We start from the raw sequence: 23,044 nt of genomic DNA on the forward strand, positions 1-23,044 counted from the left end.
ATACTTAAGTTAATGGGTCCCCCAAATTTTCGCCCATCACTATTAAGTATTACCCTACGGTAGTCGCACACACAGAAAACTTTAATAAAAAACTCATGCACCTGTAATCGACCTATCCTGAGCTCGGTCTAGAGGCTATAAAGTGAAGTGTCCTCTCCATTATCCTTCCACCACCAGCTAGTCTGGCCATCCTCATCTCTCTTATCTGAATCCGAGGAATACGGATACTCGGGCAACTCCTGATTCACGGACGGCCAAGATAGAGGGCTGGAATAATCAGTACCTCTCAGGTATAGATGGCCTGGCATAGTGCTCTGCCATCGAAGCTGCTGGGGGAGTCATCTCTAGTATTGGTACAGCCTCGGGAATCTCCTCCTCTGGCGTCCGTGTCTCATACGAACCTTCTAACGGGTCCGTGTCATAGCTACCCTCCCGTTGATCCTTCTTTATAGAAGTTAAAAATTCTAGCGGGATCGTCGTGGGGTCCTCAGAGTGATCGGTCTCAGTGGAATAGCTGAGGCTCCTCCTGTTCGGTCCTGGAGCCTGTGGTCCTGAATCTACTCTAAGGGTCGTCCTAGCACCCCCACTGTCTGAGGCTGATCTTTTCATCCTTATCAATCTGTGCTTACCTACAAGAAAATAGGGTCGGAAATAATCTTTCCTAGACTCTGGCTCTATCGCACGATCTAAGATAAAAAGAAAGGTCAATGATTCCTAACTGCCCTGCAGCCTCCTGTTTATAAGTGTGGCCGGCTTCACACCCATAAACAAGACTCTACCGAACACGGTCTGTAGACAATCCCTAGGACGAACTGCTCTGATACCACTTTTGTCATGACCCAAACTGATGAGCCGTGACTAGTGTCGGACCACTACTGGCCAAGCACTCTTGTACTTGCTCTCACTTCTCACTGATTAACCTGGGCCCACACACAATCTGTAACTGAGTTGTACTCTCCCCTGAACAATCAACACAAGAAACACTGTCTCGAGAACTCATGGACAACACATACATATAAACATAAATCCCGAGAGTAACAGCGCAAGCCGATTTGGCCGCTACATACATTCTACAACAAACAAGCGCCGACAAGGCTGCATAACACGAAGGCTACATATCATTATCTATAGACCTCTATCGAAAACAAACTTTAGAAAAGACAGGACAAGGCCTTGCCATACCCAAATATGTACATAGCAAATAGCATACCAAAAAGGGCTGAAGCTCCGGTCCAAATAGCTCGCCGGGCCGAGACGGAAGAGATCCCCGCCGGGTCCTGCTCGCCGCTAGCTACCCGATCCGGCGGTACATGAATGTAGCGTCCAAAAATAAGGGATGTCAGTACGAGTAATGCACTGTGTAACAGCCCAAAAGTTTTTTTTTTAGCGAATACTTGAATTTTCGATTTATCATATCTTGATAGTAAGGGTATATTTTACTTCGCACTTCCTGAATGTGAACTTGACGATATTTGAAACTTATTTGAATGTTATGGTGTAGTTATATAAACTACTCCTACTATGATTATCTTAGTAAATTTATTAAATGGATTAGATATTTATAAAAGTGGGCGCCCCCCCCCCCCCCCTTTTGTTTTATTTTTTTATTTTTCATCCTTATCTTACTAAGTAAGGTATAGACCCTTTTGGCTCTTATCCTGTCCACCACCCCTCCAATTTCGTTTTGTCAAAGGAAACAAGACACCAAAACCTCTCTCCTCTCACAATATTCATCCTCTAAATCAATCATCAAGACTTGCTTTGGTTGAGCCCCAGACAACTCCACACGATTGAGGTAAGTTACAAACCCGTTTTTGGACTGGACTGCTGTTAGTGTTTTCAGCATAATTCCTTGTATAAAGCTTAGTTTTAAGTGATTCAAGATTTTATAGAAATCTATTTCATATCCCTACAACTCTTTTTCAAGCTCCAAAACCCAATTTTGCTTGTATTTACTCGAAAAGGGGTGATGAAGTACGGGGCGAGTGTGTTGCGATTTCGTTTTGAAAAACCCTACATGTCCGGGCCGTTAATATTTTGAGCATATCTTTTTGGACAAAACTACTATAGGAGTGATTCAAATTTCTATGAAACCCAAAGACATATATCTACAACTTTCATTAAGGCCATAAAGTCTATTTTTGCCGTTTACCCCTTTGAAATTGAGCGATAGTACAAGACAAAAAGATCCTAATTCCTATTTTGATAGTTTAGGTTGATTTTCATTGATTTCAAGTTTAGTTTTCGACGTTTGAAACTACTGTAACTTAAGTAGATATTTTATTGTGTATTTAAGGTATATATGCTCTTGTACAAGCTAAGAGGAATTGTTTGACGAAGTGGACTTTGGTTGGTCTATGGCGTAGACGATTTGAACTCCTCAAGTTGTGGTAGAATTTGTTGTATGGTAAAACGCCAAGTTTTGTGCATAAAATTGAACTTGGAATATCTATATTTTCTGGAATTTTTGTAGTATCTTGATGGGTTGTTTCCTTACTCTTTATCTTATATCATTATATGGTTATTATCTCAAGTATTGCAAAACTTTCGCTAAATCGCCCACTTGTACGAATTGCTTGATCATTTTGCATTCTTGTTGGGACTTTGTCCTTCTTGTTGCGGTGACTTTGTCATCGATATCAGCATGTCTCTCGATTCGGATCTTGCCCATCTTGACTTTGGATTTACATTTCGTCTTGATGATGGATTTTCGTCCATTTTCGAGTACGAGTGGAAAGCCACTTTCAACATGGCCCTTGATTCTCTTGACTATTGGGTGATGACTCTTCTTGATTTGGGGCTTCAGTCCATCTTGATATTGATTGTGCTTGTGTGATGGCATGACGTACATATTGGACGAAATTGGTTATTTGACAAACTCTCTTGAATTGAATTATAAGCTTTCTAGACACTTGAGCCTTCGAATATTGATATCGATATTTTGAAACTCTTCAAGGTTTGGTATTTGATACTTTCGATATACTTGGTTACTTGATTTATTTATATCTCATTGAGCTACCTACGACGGATAAGGGAATTGGAGAATCTAATGGCTCCAAGCCCAAAGTTTGTTCACCACTAAGCTTTATGCTTAGCGATAGTTATTTTCTATCGTAGGTAATGTACAAGAAGAGATTTGAAGATGGCCATTTGGAGTAGACATTTTGGGAGCCTTAGTGAAGATCACATTTGCATATGCATCTAGGTCTTGTAAAATTTTGGGGACTTGTACATGATCCATATGTAACACTTATGTATGAAATTTTGGAGGCTTGTTGGACACAAGACCATATGCTTGGAGCTTGAAATTGGTGACTTGTTTTGCTATTTTAGGGTATGCATTCAACCCAAGTCATGCCATGTATAGGGTTTACATTTTGCCTTGTAATTATGTATAAAGGAAGATACTAGTTTTCTGTGATAATTCGCAAGTTTGAGTTTCGTGTATCTTATGGACCCGCAGTGATGTTGATTTTAAAATATAATTTCAAAATGAAGTTTCTTAAATGTGTTGACTATTTAAGAAGGGCATTACCATTTTAAATTGATACTCTAATATTGTATTTCATCTAAAAAAAATTTCGGAGGGTATAATGGAAAAAAAATGTCGCACTTTCAACCCTTTTTCGCATGGGCCTATTTCCGCTATTAAATATTTTGTGAATATCTTTTGGCATAAATTTCTTCTAAACGTTGTAAGTATTAAATTATCTTTTGTTTCGTAAGTGGTTATCACGACCCAACCAGTGGACCATGACGGGTACCCGGAGCTGACTACCGTGCACCACTCATCATGCTAACCTTTTTATCCAACCTGAACACACGTAATCACCAAGGCAATACATACACATATATATATATATATATATATATATATATATATATATATATATATACACACATAAGTCCTCACGGCTACAAAATGATATACAACAATATACACAGGGGTGATCATAAGACATCCGCTATCCACACATATGTATCTACAAGCCTCTAGCTGGAGTACTGAACATAAGGATGAGACAGGACCCCGTCGTGCCCGAATATATACACAAAAGAATGCATCAAAAACTGCATCTCCGAAGTAGGGAGGTGCTCATCTGCAAGCTGATCTGGCTTCTAAGGATCTGGACCGTCCCCCTGTCTACCTGTGGGCATGAACACACCGTCCAAAAAAAAAGGACGTCAGTACTAACAATGTATTGAGTATGTAACGCATACATGGTAACATAACAAGGAGTATAGAAAGCATAAGAAGAAAAGATAACTGTAACTGCTTGCCTCTTAAGGCGGAATCATGCATGCTAACTTATATCAATAACAACATCATGTCATGTATGCATATGTAAACTGCCCGACCATATAGGTACAGTTTGATCATCATTACCCTGCGTCCGGGCCTTCCGCGTCCGGGATAAACATCTCAAGCCGCCCGCTAGTGGTGTCTACCCATGCCATCTAGACATGGTGTAATCATCATCATAGCTGCCCACTACGCCTGTCGTAGTGGTGACTTCCTGGCCATCTAGGCGAGGTGTAATCATACATATACATAATATGAGGCATGCAATGGAGCTCAAGTAAAACCTCCGATTACATTATGGAATAATCATCATCGCTATGCCTCACCTCGGGAGAACTAATATCATGAGGTGAGTCAACAACAAGAAGTAACATCAATGAGATAATAAAGTAGGACTATTAAGCTCATGAAAGCATCACTACTATCATTATTACCATAGAACATATCCCATCTCTATCTCGTAGGAAACTCTTAATACTCTTTAGCTTTCGTCCTTTGGAATGTAAAATGGTCATGGGAATTTCCGGAAAGAAATCACACTGTATAAGAATCATGCCTTTGAAGGAAGGGCTAGCCTTACATACCTTTATATCTTTTTAACTCTATTGCCTACTTGCTTGGCTTTCGAGCTCGCGATGCTACCTTCATGAGAATTTTTATCAAGATTAGACAACCGGAAACATACTTAATCTTAAGCTAAAGCAACTAAGAGTAATTGAAAATTTGGTGACATTTTGTTCGTTTTGAAAACTTCTTCCATAAAATAAGATAACCCTCAAACATCAATAAGAACACCCATGACAACATAATCACTAAACTCTTCAAGTTAAACATTGTTTATTTCTTAAATCCACCTTCAAAATCATCCATAGCCATACCTATTTTACAACTTCATATTCATTCTCATATAATACTCCTTTAACATCATTTGTATTATTCAACACAAGATTGTACTCATAGCATGTCAAGAACTATTATTCAAGTTAAGTCATCATTCAACAATATCACTATCTCCATATTGCACTCCATATTCTCCTCCCTTCCATAATCCAAGTCTTTTAACCTCTCAATATTCTTAATAACATGAATTGAACATAAAACTCACCTTTGGTGATGTAGGAATGGACTTTAGATGTAATAACTTCATTTGGAGAAAGCTCCACTTCAACACCAAAGAGATTCTTGGTTTCCACAAACCCTGGGGAGTATTCTTGCACTTGATTCTACTAATTCTTGTGTTTACTCCTTGATTTTCCTTGGATATATGATAATATAATGAGAAATTTTTTCTAGAACCTTCAAGACTTGGAGAGAGAATGAAATCTGAAAATTTAAGGTGCGACTCGTCTATTTATAGCTGGAACTGAAAAGTTCTAGACAAGCGGTTCGACGAGCGGGTCAACGACCTGTCGACTTGCTCCGTTGACTAACACCTGAGAATCTCTAATTGCAGAAGCATGTTGACGGTCCCGTCGATGTGTCAACGGTCCGTCGACTGATGCCGCAGTCTCTCACGGTAAAAACATATCGACGGGCACGGGATGGTCCGTTTACATGTCGGCTCGTCGACAAAGGATCGAATGGTGTCCGCAAATTTTCCCGATTCGGCCGCATTTTGCCGATTCAATTTGTTCAACTTCTTAACCCCCGTAAATCACCGGAATACCGTTGGTACATTTGTATTCGGTAAGATATCTCTACCTTAACAATCTCCACGGCTTTCTTCTTGCCTCAAATGTCTTTGGAATCTTAATTTGAATCATTAAGTATCCCTTTTTACTAGTAGGGATATCATATACACCTTAACTTACGTTGGCCTATTTACCGCATAACGACATGAAATTTTTCTGAGGTGTAACACTCTCCCCTCCTTTGGAACATTCGTCCTCGAATGTTAAGTTCTTGGGAATTCTACAGAAATTTCGCCAGAGTTTCCCCTGTAATATGGCACTACCACCTGTCGCAACAACCCACAATAACATCACCTCACAGGTTTACAACACCATGGCAAGAAAATATGGCTACACACCACCAAAAACATTAAAATAAAGCATCACATACCTTATGATAATGGCGTCTCATCTTAAATCTCTTCCGGGGGTGGAAACAAATGCGGATACTTGGACTTCATGTCTTTTTTCGCTGCCTAAGTTATCTCCTCTCGGTTATTATTTATCTACAAGACCTTCACCGAGGCTATCTCTTTATTTCTAATCTTCCGTACTTGCCTGTCCAGTATGGTTATTGGCACCTCTTCATAAGCTAGCTTCTATGTAACTTGAACATCATTCACTGGCACGATTCTAGCAGGATCTCCAACACATTTGTAGAGTATTGATACATGAAAAACTGGGTGGATTGATTCAAGTTCTGGAGGTAAATCTAGTTCATAAGCTACACGGCCCATCTCGCGTATAATCTTATAAGGTCTGACATATTGAGGATTCAATTTTCCTTTCTTGCCAAATCTCATCACGCCTTTCATCGGTGATACCTTCAGGAATACCCAATCATCAACTAGGAATTCTAAGCCTCGCCGACAGTTGTCCGCATAAGATTTATGGCGATTTTGGGCTGTCAACAATCGATCTCGGATAACCTTGATCTTTTCCACCGCTTTTTGATCAACTCTGGACCTATTAGTTGTACCTCTCCTACTTCAAACTATCCAATTGGGCATCTACACTTCCTTTAATAATGAGCTTCATACGGGGCCATCTGACTACTTGAATGATAGTTGTTGTTGTATGCAAACTCAATAAGAGGTAAGTGATCATCCCAACTACCTACGAAATCTAGCACACATGCCCGTAACATATCTTCCAAATGTCAAATGGCACGTTCGGGCCTTGTCCATCCGTTTATGGATGAAATGCCGTACCGAGTCTCTTCTGAGTTCCCAAACCTTCTTGAAAGACTTCAATTTAGCAAGAACCGTGCCCTCCTGCGCCGCAATAATAGACACTGGGATACCATGAAGTCACACTCTCTCCTTAAGATACAACCTTGCATAATCTTCTGCTGAATATGTAGTTCTGACTGGAAGAAAATGGGCCGATTTTGTCAGTCTATCCACGATCACCCATATGAAATCGTACTTGCGCCAAGAACGAGGCAAACCTATAATGAAATCCATGTTAATTACTTCCCATTTCCAAGTTAGAATTTCCATCGCTTGCAATAATCCCCCTGGCTTCAGATGTTCCATCTTCACTTGTTGGCAATTGGGACACTGGGCCACAAATTCTGCTATATCTTTCTTCATTCCATCCCACCAATACATTAACTTGAGATCGTGATACATCTTTGTTGCTCCTGGATGAATAGAATAACGGGAGTAATGAGCTTCTTCCAAAATCTGACGACGCAGTCCCGCCACATCTGGCACACACAGTCTGCCTCGATACTTGAGAACTCCATCTGCAGAGGCTTCAAATGGTGACTTTTCTTTCTCAAGAAATATATCTCTATAGTGGCTCAACTGTGGATCTTCATATTGGTGCCTTCTAACTTCCGTGTCTAAAGATAAAATAGCTGAATTATGAATACCAACCCCTGCATTGCCTAAATCAATTAGACGAACTCCAAGGCTAGCTAGCTGGTGAAGCTCACGAATTAATTCTTTCTTCTCCGGGGGGACCTCACATAGACTACCCATTGATTTGCAGCTAAGTGCATCAGCTACTACATTCGCATTTCCGGGGTGGTATAAAATACTTACATCATAATCTTTTAGTAGTTCTAACCACGGCCTCTGTCGTAGGTTCAACTCCTTCTGCTTAAAAATATATTGGAGGCTTTTATGATCCGTGTAGATATCATCATGAACGCCATACAAATAGTGTCTCCACATCTTTAGTGCATGAATAACCGCAGCCCATTCGAGATCATGAGTTGAATAATTCTTCTCATGTTTCCATAACTGCCGGGAAACATAGGCAATGACTTTACCGTCTTTGCATCAACACGCAATCCAGTTCAACACCGGAGGCATCACAATACACAACATAACCATCGACCCCCTTTGGAAGGGTTAAAAAAGGAGCTCAAGTCAACCTATCCTTTAATTCCTGAAAACTGTGTTCATAAGCATCGGTCCATTGAAATTTTACTGACTTCTGAGTTAGCTTCGTATGTGGTGTAGAAATAGAAGAAAACCCTTCCACAAATCTTCTATAATAGCCTGCTAAACCTAAAAAGCTACGGACTTCTGTAGGCGTTGTAGGCTTTGGCTAAGTCTTCACAGCCTCAATCTTCTGAGTATCAACTCGAATGCCATCAGCCGAAATGATATAGCCTAGAAAAGTTACCGAATTCAGCCAGAATTCGCATTTCAAAAATTTAGCATACAATTCACGAGCCCGAAGAATCCAAAGAACAATGCGCAAATGGTCTGCATGCTCTACTTCAGTCCGGGAATATACTAGAATGTCATCAATGAACACTATCATAAATAGATCTAAGAAAGGCCTGAACACATTATTCATCAAATTCATAAACACCGCTGGGGCATTTCTCAACCCGAATGACATTACTCGAACTTCATAATGACCATATCTAGTTCTGAAAGCCGTCTTTGGAATGTCTCTTTCTCTAACTCTCACTTGATGATAGCCTGACCTCAGATCTATTTTGGAAAACCATTTATCACCCTGTAATTGATCAAACAAATCATGGATTCTCGGAAGAGGATATTTATTCTTAATCGTCACCTTGTTCAACTGTCTATAATCGATGCACATTCGTAAAGAACCATCTTTCTTTCTCACAAATAAGACAGGTGCTCCCTACGGCGATGAACTGGTCTAATGAATCCCTTTTCAAGCAAATCTTTCAATTGAGCCTTTAGCTCTTTCAATTTTGCAGGAGCCATTCTATAGGGAGGAATAGATATAAGTTTGGTATCCGGCAACACCTCGATAGCGAAATCAATCTCTCGTTCCGGTGGAAGGCCTGGGAGTTCTTCTGGAAATACATTTGGGAACTCATTTACTACCGGAACAAATTGAAGGGTCGGTGGCTTTGCTTCGGTGTCATACACTCGGACTAAATGATAAATATAGCCTTTGGCGATCATCTTCCTCTCTTTGAGATAGTAAATAAACCTATCTCTTGGAGATACTATGTTACCCTTCCATTCAAGTATTGGTTCGCTCGAAAATTGAAACCGAACTATTTTTGTTCTACAATCCACATTAGCATAGGACGAGGCCAACCAATCCATGCCCATAATCACATCAAAATCCAGCATTTCTAGTTCAATCAAATCAGCTATAGTCTGGCAATCACATACCACAACCACACAATTTTTGTATACTTGTCTAGCTATTACTGGATCACCAACCGGAGTAGATACCTCGAAAGGTTTAATTGGCTCGGGTTTCACCCCAATACAGCAAGCAATATAAGCAGTGATATAGGACAACATAAAACCTGGATCAATCAATGCATAAACATCATGAGAGAATATGGTCAATATACCAGTAACCACATCTGGGAAGGACTCAAGATCCTAGCGTTCAGCTAGAGCATAAATACGGGCCGCCGAAGGCCACAGGTGGGGGCTCCCCTCGGCCTGCCGCCACGGTCCGTCGAAGTTGGGAGTCTGCCCGACAGGGCGCACTGATGAAGAAGAACCTGCTGCTGAACCCGTAGACTAAGCCCCAACTCTATCGCCCATCGACGGACAACCACGCTTCATATGCCCAACCTAACCACAGGCATAACAAGCATCTTATCCTTGGCGACACTGATCCGAATGTAATCTACCGCATTGGCTGCATCATGGAATAGGTGCTCTCCTCTGGCTAGGATCACCTCCAAGTTGGGGATCTGAGACCCTCGAACTCTGACCTGGACCAGAATAAATGGGGCCATCAAATCTCCTGCCTGCGAATCGAGAAGGTGCACTAGTCGCGGACTTGCCCGAATAGCTGGAAAACTGTTGACGCTGACCCCCTCTATACTCACTACTAACACCGGCAGATCTGGCCTTCTTACTCTGCCCTCCATCAATGTTGCGCTCACCCCTTTGCGGCTGTTGCTGCTCTTCTAAATTCTGGGCGTGGGCCTGGATACGGGAGATGTCCATCCCCTCCTGTAATGAAGCTGTCAAGCAATCTTTAAACAAGTGTGGCCCTAAGCCACTCACAAATCTATGTACTCTGTCTCCCATATCGGCTACCATAGTAGAAGTGTATCTAGCCAATGAGTTAAAATGGAGACTATACTCCTGAGTGCTCATATTTTCTTTCTTTACATTTAGAAACCTATCAGCTCGGGCCCTTCGAACCTCGGGTGGTAAATAATAACGAAGGAGGGCATCCACAAATTCCTGCCAAATTGGGGGAAGTGCATTTTCCTTCCTTGAAGCTATCCAATTATTATACCATAAAACGGTGATATCCCGCAATCTATAAGACGCTAACTCCACTGACTCAGTGTCAAAAGCATGTATAATCCGCAAAATCCTCAACACGTCGTCTATAAAACCTTGCGGGTCTTCATCCCGCTTTGACCCGAAAAATTACGGCGAGTTCAAAATCATAAAATCATGGGCTCTGGCACTAGTAGCTCTGGCACTCGAACCTGCACTCTGCCGCTGAGCCTGGGCGATAACTAGCTGTGTCAACAACGGAATAGCCTTAGTCATCTGTTGACCCGAAGCACCTGGTGGAGGGACTGGAGGTACTGGAGCTGGAGTCCCTTCATGCTCCTGTGAAACAGGCGGAGTGTGAGAGGTGCGAGATGGAGCCTCATTATGGGACTCACCCTCCTCTTCATGTACCGGTGGCTCCTGTTTAACCCGCCTTCTTGGCGCAGTCTTACCCTTCTGGGCGGCTGTTGCTTTTCTCTTTACCGGCATTGCTGAAATCATAACGCACAATTAGGGAAAGGAAATCTTATAACATAGCTCTATCGCACGATCTATGGAGAAGAAGAACGGTCATTATTTCTAAATGCCCCGCAGCCTCTTTTTTATAAGTGTGGCGCGCTTCACACCCATAAACGAGACTCTACTAGACACGGCTCGTAGACACACCCTAGGATGGAACTGCTCTGATACCACTTTTGTCACGACCCAACCAGTGGGTAATGACGGGTACCCCAAGCTGATTACCGAGCACCACTCATCATGCTAACCATCTTAACTAACCTGAACACATATAATTACCATGGCAATACATATATATATATATATATATATATATACACACACACACACACATAAGTCCTCACGGCTGTGAAATGATATACAATAATATACATAAGGGTGATCATAAGACATCCGCTACCCACACATATGTATCTACGAGCCTCTAGCTGTAGTACTGAACATAAGGACGGGACAGGTTCCCGTCATGCCCAAATATATACACAAAAGAATGCATCAAAAACTGCACCTCCGGAGTAGGGAAGTGCTCCTGTGCAAGATGATCTGGCTCCTAAGGATCTGGACCGTCCCCCTGTCTACCTATGGGCATGAACACAGCGTCCAAAAAGAAAGGACATCAGTACGAACAATGTACTGAGTATGTAAGGCATACATGGTTACATAACAAAAAGTATAGAAAGCATAAGAAGAAAAGATAACGGTAACTGCTTGCCTCTTAAGGCGGGAATCATGCATGCTAACACTTATATCAATAACAACTCATGTCATGTATGAATATGTAAACTGCCTGACCATATAGATACGGTGTGATCATCATTAGCCAGCGTCCGGGCCTCCCGCGTCCGGGGTAAACATCTCAAGCCGCCCACTAGTGGTGTCTACCTATGCCATCAAGACATGGTGTAATCATCATCATAGCTGCCCACTGCGCCTGTCATAGTGGTGATTGCCCGGCCATATAGGCGCGGTGTAATCATACATATACATAATATGAGGCATGCATTGGAGCTCAAGTAAAAGCTATCACTCTATCAGAGTGACGTAAGGTCGGGAACCTCCGATTACATTATGGAATAATCATCATCGCTATGCCTTACCTCGGGAGAAAAAATATCATAAGGTAAGACAACAACAAGAAGTAACATCAATGAGATCATAAAGTAAGACTATTAAACTCATCAAAGCATCACTATCATCATTATTACCATAGAACATATCCCATCTCTATCTTATAGGACATTTTTAATACTCTTTAGCTTTCTTCCTTTGGAATGTAAGAAGGTCATGGGAATTTCTGGAAAGAAATCACATTGTATAAGAATCATGCCTTTGAAGGAAGGGCTAACCTTACAAACCTTTTTTATCTTTTTAACTCTATTGCCTACTTTCTTGCCTTTCGAGCTCGCGATGTTACCTTCACGAGAATTTGTTCCAAGATTAGACAACTGAAAACATACTTAATCTTAAGCTAAAGCAACTAAGAGTAATTGAAAATTTGGCGACATTTCTTTCGTTTCGACAACTTCTTCAATAAAATAAGATAACCCTCAAACAACAATAACAACACCCATGATAACATAATCACTAAATTCTTCAAGTTAAACATTGTTTACTTCTTAAATCCACCTTCAAAATCATCCATAGCCATACCTAGTTTACAATTTCATATTCATTCTCATATAATACTCCTTTAACATCATTTGTATTGTTCACCACAAGATTGTTCTAATAACATGTCAAGAACTATTATTCAAGTTAAGTCATCATTCAACAATATCACTGTTATATCCTGTATTTCGTACATTGGGACAATCCGGGTTAACTATGATAAGTTAGGGACAAAACCATTCCGGGATACAAAGTCGGGACTTTTGACCTTCGATTTTACTTTGAGACATAAGTTGTTCATGAATTTGTTGGCATGGAACATTTAGGAAAATTTGGGACGAAAATTGGAATAATTGGAAGTTGGGAATTATTGAAAAAAAGGCTCTTTGGCCGTGTGGTGTTTGGTATGGTCCCACACATTTTGTGGCCAATTTTAATTGGTCCAACCCATGTGTGAGCCATGGACACTTGTGTAACATATATGGGAGCACAAAATATGACTAAGTAGTCATCTTTTCATTCTCTACACTTAGAAAAAAAAAAGGAGAACTTGGATGAACACAAGAGGGTATTCGGCCAAGAGAGTGAAAAACCAAGTCCAAAATTGAGCCATTCCAAAAATATTTCTTTGGTGCAAATCCACTAATTGGAGGTCCCTAGGTAGCGTGGAGGTGTTGTTGGAGCGATCAAACTTGTAGTTTTCATCCTAGCTAACCCTAGCTAGTTGTGAAGTTGAAGGAACAAGGTAAGATTTAATCTTGTTTTTATGTGTTATGAATGGTGTATGCATGTCGTAGTATGTCAAAATGGAGGAAATTCATGAAATATGGCATGTTAGAGTTGAGCGGTGTATGGTGTGTTGATCGTGTGTGTGTGTTGTGTTGTGTTGTGTTAAAGTGATGAATTAATTCTAGTTAGCATGTTTTGATTGTTGTAGTGTGAAGAGAAGAATGAAAATCATGAAAGTGGATTGTGGATGTGTTGGCCGAATATGGGTCATATTATATGACAATGAATGAATTAATTCTATTTGGAATTTGGAATGTTGTCGTTGTGAATTCTATGTTGGAAATGAGAGAGTTTAATGACTCAAGATTGATGTTGTAATTGTATGGGCTGATTTGGAGAATTATTGTGCATTCGATGTAATTTGTATATTTATGAGAATGACATTGTTAGAGTGTGGATTGTTGGTGCAAATCATTATTTGGAAGTGAGGAATGGGTTATGGTTGTGTTCTCGGGTTTGGGCAGTTTTTCGGGTGAGTTGGGATGTTATTTGGAATGTTTGAAACATTGTATGAATTGTTTAAAATGTCCTTGAATATTGTTGGTATGGGTTCGGGTTGGTATTTGAATGTATAAGCGTTGATGTTGGCTTGAAGGTAAGCCGTCGAATTGAATATTATGAATGTTGTTGAATGATGTAAAAGGGGGTTACTAATGTTATATTGCTTTTCGGATTGATTATTGATGTTGCTAGGTTGGTTGGTTGTTGTTGTTGTTGTTGATTTGGCCGAGTTAAATTCTCGGGGTTGGTCTATTTACAGGGGAAGTCTTTGCCCAAATTTCTGTAGAATTAAGTGCTAGTTTGGAATTAAATGCCTAAATGCCTATAGTAACGTTGGTATTTAATGATATTGTGTAGATTTGGAGGGCTTGGAGGTTTGAGTTTGGATTGACTTGGAGAGCGGACGAGGTATGTGGAGCTTATCCTTCTTTTCTTTTGGCATGTCTAGGCATGAAGTAAGTTGTGATATGTTATGAGCCTTGGGGTAATTCTATTCGTAAAAGTCCGAACATGTTTATGATTCATACTTGCTTTGTGATGTTGGCATCCTTAATATGGTTAAGCTATGATCCTATGTCTTTGATATGATTGGATTTGAAATCTTGTGTATACGGTTTGTTCGAAAGGATCTTATGTCTACAAATGTCCGTAACTTTCCTAGGACGGAGACCCGGATTGCTTTGATAAGCTCGTAAACGATTCTTATTTGTTTCTTGGTATTTGTATTCTTAATGTAGTCGAATTATGGTCTTTATGTCTTTTGTATGACTAAATTTCAAAAGTTGTATAAAAGTTTTGTTTTCAAAAGAGTTTTGCTCCTAAACGATTCTGTAACTACGAACGACCGTAACTTTCAAGAAAGGGCTCGGATCGCTTTGATATCTACGCAAATGATTTCATGACGAGGAATGACTCTAAATTTTATAGGCGGGCCCGGGTTGGGTTGATTCTCGTCCGTGGGTCCCGCGACTTTTCTATGTTTGGTTCTAACGACCTATTTTTGAAAGAATTTAATATGACTAACTTTCCGACCCCCGAGTATGATTACTTATGTATCGGTTGAGTACGGAAATGAGGATTTTGATGCGTGTGATTTTGATACGTGACTATGGTTTACGAAGTTCGGTACGATATATTCCCGAGTGATATTCGGAAGAAAACCTGATTTGACTATTGTTTCGGTTTTGAACTAATAGTTCGTTCTGACTATCCTATTGGGTCTTTGTAAGTGTTTTGTATGCATATGACTACTTATGATTCTGCTCGTGCTTTCTGTTGTTATATCTTTCGCCGAGTCGATATCACACCTAAACTATACGAGCGACCTATTACACACCTTAACATCTTAAAAGTGAATTTAATTCCCCATTTGTTCGTGGCACAAAATTAAAAAAAAATTAATAAATGGCGCGTCTTTTATAAAAATTGATTTTTTTATTCTATTTTTTATTAAAATAAATATTTTTATACCCCCCACCCACCCACCCACCCTGTCCCTCTATCACCTTAAACCTGCCCCACCTCTCTTTTAAATTCACTTTTAAGATGTTAAGGTGGGTAATAGGTCGCTCGTATAGTTTAGGTGTGATATCGACATTTTGGGTATAGTTTAGGGGTGTTTTGATGTATTTTGCCTATTATATATAGATCGGGCAGTACGTTTCTCGGTATTATTATATTATATATGGATCGGGCCGTATGTTCCTCGGCATCATTATTATATTATTTATGGATCGGGCCGTACACTCCTCGGCATTCGGTTAATGTCAGTTCATATGATAAGTTGTGATGTTATGATGTGTTACGGTAAGCATTTTGGCATTCGATTATTACATTTGTCTTACGTACCTACGTTGTATGATTTGCATGTCGGATGCATTTTGGTATCTGGTTAATGTGCTCACTTTACGTACTTCGACTTCGGTTACGACTTCGTTTCTGCACTTCTGCTTTGCATACTCGGTACATAATGCTGTCCCGACTCCACACTTTCTTCGGGGGTTGCGTTTCATGCCCGCAAGTACGAATGCACGATTCGGTGATCCGCCGGTCTAGGACACCCTTTTCTGCGTTTGGAGTGCTCCCACTTATTCCGGAGCCACATCTTGGTATATATCCGTTGTTGCATATGTATTGGTTTGTTCGGGGGTACGACGGGGCCACTGTCCCGTCATATGATTTGTTTGTCTGTTTAGAGGTACGTAGATGTATATGTGGGTTAGGCCTATTACGTACGGGTGTGTTTGTATGTCATATGTTCTAGGCGATCCCATTCGCCGTGGCAGCCTTGTCGGCTTGCATTTGTATATGTTTTGGGGCCGATGCGCCATTTGATAGCCTTGCCGGCTTCTGATATATATATATATGTTTGAGTTTGAGATAATTTGAGACAGCGTCTGATATTTGTACACGCATAAGCTATCTGTTTGTGATTCGGATCTGTGAATGTGTTTGGGTGCCCAGCTCGGGCACTAGTCACGGCCTACGGGGCTGGGTCGTGACAGAAGTGGTATCAGAGCCAGGTTCGTCCTCGGAATTTCTACAGAACGTGTCTAGTAGAATCTTGTTTATCGGTGTGTTGTGCACCACATCTATAAACAGGAAGCTACAGGGCATTTAGGGTGTTATCTTTCCTTCTGATCTTAGATCGTGCGATAGAGCTGTGTTATCAGGATGACCTTCTCGACGAAATGTTATGTTTTCGAGCGATGCCTCGAGAGGCCACGGTGCCCGAGAAGGGCAGAAGTCTATAGCGGCGGGTGAGACCGACGGGCCCGGAGAGTTACTAGGGCCCGTGCGGGCCGTACACAGTTGTGCCCACGACAACCGGTTCTGCTACTGCCGGTATCGGAGGGATTTGGAGCGACCACGGTGCCGGGCGGCGGCTCCACCGCGCCCGGCCCACGAGGTTCGAGCGCCCGCGCCTTCAGCTCCCCAGCCAGGGGCGGATGATGGGGCTATGCGAGAGGCGGTACAGTTATTGACCCGATTGGTAGCAGGGCGGTCCGCGGGGCGTGGGTAGGGGGTGATCGGGCGGCCGACAGCGTGACGTTCGAGGGCCGTGAGTTTCGACATGTAATCCGCGAGTTTTTCGAGTCGAAGCCGCGGAAGACCCTCGGGGAGTTATCGGACGGATGCTCCGTACATTACGGTTGATTAAGGCGATCGAGATCGAGTCTCTTAGATGGCATCATATCGGATTTACGGGATGTAGCCGCAAATTGGTATGAGTCTGGGTATTGTCCGAGAGGTGAGGTGCCGCTCCGGCCGTATGGGGCGAGTTTGCGAGGCCTTTCGGCCCATTTCCGCCTCCGCAGCTACGACGAGCCGAGCAGACGGTTCTGCTATTGAGACGAGAGGGCGGGGCCGTCCGGAGTACGATTTGGAGTTTGACTCGTTGGCCGGATATGCGTCCGCTATGTAGGCTGGTATGACCGACGCTCGGATGCACCGGTATGTGATGGGCCGGACCAAATGTTGGTTGGACAGCGCCGGGTGATGCGCCCCCGGTCGGATATTGCCCGTATACGGGCGCGCGCCCGGGGTATGGAGGATCGACGCGGGGGCATCGACGCGGGGATATGACGGGGGCCAACCCCAAGGGCTGTGTCGCGGATGATACGGGGGAGTCTCGGGGCGAGCGGCCTCGGCGGCCGGCGGGCGGGTGACATCCTCCCCGGCCCGTAGCGGAGTATACCCCGCGATTCGCGTGGGAGGCCGGATGGTGCGGGATATTCGGGAGCGGGTCGAGCTCGAGGGCTTCGGGCCACGGGTGGACCGAGATTCGGTCGATCGAGGCCACACATACCTCGGTGTTCTTATTGTGGGGGGCAGCATCCAGGGGAGTGTTACCGCGCCACAGGTGCTTGTTTTACTTGTGGCGGCCAGGGTCACCGTATGTGAGAGTGTCCGTACAGGGGCGGTCCAACAAGTGCGGCCCGGCCCTTGCGGGTCGGCTGGGTTCGTCTTCCCCTTCCGTAGCTATGCGTCCGATGGGGCGGGGCATGCCGCCACCAGCAGGCCGTAGCAGAGGCCATGGCGGAGCTTCCAGTTTTGGCGGTCCATCGAACCGCCTATATGCGTTGACCCGTAGACAGGATCAGGAGGCGCCACCAGACGCTGGTGTGTAATTTAGACTCTTTAATTGGTTATGCTGATTGATGTATGAACTGTTTGCGATAATTGTAAAAGAAACTCCCCCGAGTGTTTATAAGATCCTGTAAGGCTAATTTAACATTCGAGGACGAATGTTCTAAAGGGGGGGAGGATGTTATATCCTGTATTTCGTACATTGGGACAATCCGGGTTAACTATGATAAGTTAGGGACAAAACCATTCCGGGATACAAAGTCGGGACTTTTGACCTTCGATTTTATTTTGAGACACAAGTTGTTCATGAATTTGTTGGCATGGAACATTTGAGAAAATTTGAGACTAAAAGTGGAATATTTGGAAGTTGGGAATTATTGAAAAAAAGGCCCTTTGGCCGTGTGGTGTTTGGTATGGTCCCACACATTTTGTGGTCAATTTTAATTGGTCCAACCCATGTGTGGGCCATGGACACTTGTGTAACATATATGGGAGCACAAAAGATGACTAAGTAGTCATCTTTTCATTCTCTACACTTAGAAAAAAGAAGAAGGAGAACTTGGATGAACACAAGAGGGTATTCGGCCAAGAGAGTGAAAAACCAAGTCCAAAATTGAGCCATTCAAAAAATATTTCTTTGGTGCAAATCCACTAATTGGAGGTCCCTAGGTAGCGTGGAGGTGTTGTTGGAGCGATCACACCGCTAGTTTTCATTCTAGCTAACCCTAGCTAGTTGTGAAGTTGAAGGAACAAGGTAAGATTTAATCTTATTTTTACGTGTTATGAATGGTGTATGCATGTCGTAGTATGTCAAAATGGAGGAAATTCATGAAATATGGCATGTTGGAGTTGAGCCGTGTATGGTGTGTTGATCGTGTGTGTGTGTTGTGTTGTGTTAAAGTGATGAATTAATTCTAGTTAGCATGTTTTGATTGTTGTAGTGTGAAGAGAAGAATGAAAATCATGAAAGTGGATTGTGGATGTGTTGGCCGAATATGGGTCATATTATATGACAATGAATGAATTAATTCTATTTGGAATTTGGAATGTTGTCGTTGTGAATTCTATGTTGGAAATGAGAGTTTAATGACTCAAGATTGATGTTGTAATTGTATGGGCTGATTTGGAGAATTATTGTGCATTCGATGTAATTTGTATATTTATGAGAATTACATTGTTAGAGTGTGGATTGTTGGTGCAAATCATGATTTGGAAGTGAGGAGTGGGTTATGGTTGTGTTCTCGGGTTTGGGCAGTTTTTTGGGTGAGTTGGGATGTTATTTGGGATGTTTGAAACATTGTATGAATTGTTTAAAATTTCCTTGAATATTGTTGGTATGAGTTCGGGTTGGTATTTGAATGTATAAGCGTTGATGTTGACTTGAAGGTAAGCCGTCGAATTGAATATTATGAATGTTGTTGAATGATGTAAAAGGGGGTTACTAATGTTATATTGCTTTTTCGGATTGATTATTGATGTTGCTAGGTTGGTTGTTGTTGTTGTTGATTTGGCCGAGTTAAATTCTCGGGTTGGTCTATTTACAGGGGAAGTGCTGCCCAAATTTCTGTAGAATTAAGTGCTAGTTTGGAATTAAATGCTTAAATGCCTATAGTAACGTTGATATTTAATGATATTGTGTAGATTTTGGAGAGCCCGAGGTTTGAGTTTGGATTGACTTGGAGAGCGGACGAGGTATGTAGAGCTTATCCTTCTTTTCTTTTGGCATGTCCTAGACGCAAGTAAGTTGTGATAATTTATGAGCCTTAGGGGTAATTCTATTCGTAAAGTCCGAACATGTTTATGATTCATACTTGATTTGTGAGGTTGGCATCCTTAATATGGTTAAGATATGATCCGTATGTCTTTGATATGATTGGATTTGAAATGCTGTGTATACGGTTTGTTCCGAAAGGATCTTATGTCTACAAATGTCCGTAACTTTCCTAGACAGAACCGGATTGCTTTGATAAGCTCGTAAACGATTCTAATTTGTTTCTTGGTATTTGTATTCTTAATGTAGTCGAATTATGGTCTTTATGTCTTTTGTATGACTAAATTTCAAAAGTCGTATAAAAAGTTTTATTTTCAAAAGAGTTTTGCTCCTAAACGATTCTGTAACTACGAACGACCGTAACTTTCAAGAAAGGGCTCGGATCGCTTTGATATCTTCGCAAATGATTTCATGACGAGTAATGACTCTAAATTTCATAAGCGGGCCCGGGTTGGGTTGACACTCGTCCGTGGGTCCCGCGACTTTTCTATGTTTGGTTCTAACGACCTATTTTTGAAAGAATTTAATATGACTAACTTTCCGACCCCCGAGTATGATTACTTATGTATCGGTTGAGTCTGAAATGAGGATTTTGATGCATGTGATTTTGATACGTGACTATGGTTTCTGAAGTTCGGTCTGATATATATTCCCGAGTGATATTCGGAAGAATACGTGATTTGACTATTGTTTCGGTTTTGAACTAATAGTTCGTTCTGACTATCCTATTGGGTCTTTGTAAGTGTTTTGTATGCATATGACTACTTACGATTCTGCTCGTGCTTTCTGTTGTTATATCTTTCGCCGAGTCCCGGGCCGGTATGTTATCGTGCGCACTATGCTATATTCGAAGTATGATGTGTTTTTCGAAGTATGATGTGATATGATACATGATGTGATACGGAGTATGATGTGTTCGGAGGTATACAATATTCGAAGTATGATGTGTTGTGGCGCCCGGATGGAGTGGCGACCACGTTCTGTCCGCCGGGTCCCATTACGGACCGTATGTGATATGATATGATATGATATGATATGTGATGATCTGATGATACGATATGATATGTGATATGATATGCGATAATATGATGATACGATTTGATTTACCGAGTCCCTCACTAGAGGGCTGGGTACGGTATGTTTATGATCATTATATTATATATGGATCGGGCCGTACGTTCCTCGGCATTATTATATTATATATGGATCGGGTCGTACGTTCCTCGGCATCATTATTATATTATTTATGGATCGGGCCGTACACTCCTCGGCATTCGGTTAATGTCAGTTCATATGATAAGTTGTGATGTTATGATGTGTTACGGTAAGCATTTTGGCATTCTGATTATTACATTTGTCTTTCGTACCTCTATTGTATGATTTGCATGTCAGATGCATTTTGGTATCCTAGTTAATGTGCTCACTTTCTGTACTTCTGACTTCGGTTACGACTTCGTTTTTACGCACTTCCTGCTTTGCATACTCAGTATATATTCCATACTGACCCCCTTTCTTCGGGGGTGCGTTTCGTACCCGCAGTACGACGCACGGTTCGGTGATCCGCCGTCTAGGACACCTTACTCTGCGTTTGGAGTGCTCCCTTATTCGGACCCACATCTTGGTATATATCCGTTCGCTGCATATGTATTGGTTTGTTCGGGGGTACGGCGGGGCCCCGTCCCGTCATATGATTCGTGTTTGTCGTTTAGAGTACGTCCGTAGACGTATATGTGCCTTAGGCCTATTACGTACGATGTGTGTGTTTGTATGTTATATGTTCTGGGCGATCCCATTCGCCGTGGCAGCCTTGTCGGCTTGCATTTGTATATGTTTTGGGGTCGATGCGCCATTTGATAGCCTTGCCGGCTTCGATATATATATATGTTTGAGTTTGAGATAATTTGAGACAGCGTCTGATATTTGTACACGCATAAGCTATCTGTTTGTGATTCGGATCCGTGAATGTGTTTGGGTGCCCAGCTCGGGCACTAATCACGGCCTACGGGGCTGGGTCGTGACAATCACTATCTCCATAGTGCACTCCATATTCTCCTCCCTTCCATAATCCAAGTCTTTTAACCTCTCAATATTCTTAATAATATGAATTGAACATAAAATTTACCTTTGGTGATGTAGGAATGGACGCTGGATGTAAATACTTCACTTGGAGAAAACTCCACTTCAACACCAAAGAAATTCTTGGTTCCACAAACCCTAGGGAGTATTCTTGTATTTGATTCTACTAATTATTAGTGTTTACTTCCTGATTTCCCTTGGATATATGATAATATAATGAGAGAATTTTTCTAGAACCTTCAAGACTTGGAGAGAGAATGAAATCTGAAAATTTGGGGTGTGACTCGTCTATTTATAGCTGGAACTGGAAAGTTCCAAATAAGCGGTTCGACGAGCGGATTGACGACCCGTCAACGTGTCGACGGTCTGTCGACTTGCTCCGTCAACTAACACCTGAGAATCTCTGATTGCAGAAGCATATTGATGGTCAGGTTGACAGTCCCGTCGACGTGTCAACGGTTCGTCGACTTGCGCTGCGACTGACGCCTGCAGGTCTCAGTCTGTAGAAACATATTGATGGTGCACAGTGATGGTCCGTCTACATGTCGACGGCTCGTCGACAGTGGCTGGTGTCTGCAAAATTTTCCTAATTTAGTTCAGATTTCGTCTATTCAATTTGTTCAACTTCTAACCACGTAAATCACCAGGAATACCTGTTGGTACATTTGTATTCGGGGTAAGATATTCTCTACCTTAACTATCTCCCACGGGCTTTCTTCTCTTGTCTCAAATGTCTTTTGAATCTTAATTAGAATTATTAAGTATCCCTTTTTACTAGTCGGGATATCATATACACCTTAACTTACGTTGGCCTATTTACCGCATAATGACATGAAATTTTCTGAGGTGTAATAGTGGTATCCTCCTAAAGGGGATGCTACATACTGAGTATGTAAGGCATGAATAATAACAGAGTGAGGGATACAGAGCATGAATAATAACATGATGGAAATATAGAGCATATCATGAGATAAAAGAGCAACCTGTACATCTAAGTACCTCTTAAGGCGGA

The sequence above is a fragment of the Lycium ferocissimum genome, chromosome 5 (genome assembly GCF_029784015.1).
Source record: "Lycium ferocissimum isolate CSIRO_LF1 chromosome 5, AGI_CSIRO_Lferr_CH_V1, whole genome shotgun sequence".
Taxonomy (NCBI): Eukaryota; Viridiplantae; Streptophyta; class Magnoliopsida; order Solanales; family Solanaceae; genus Lycium; species Lycium ferocissimum.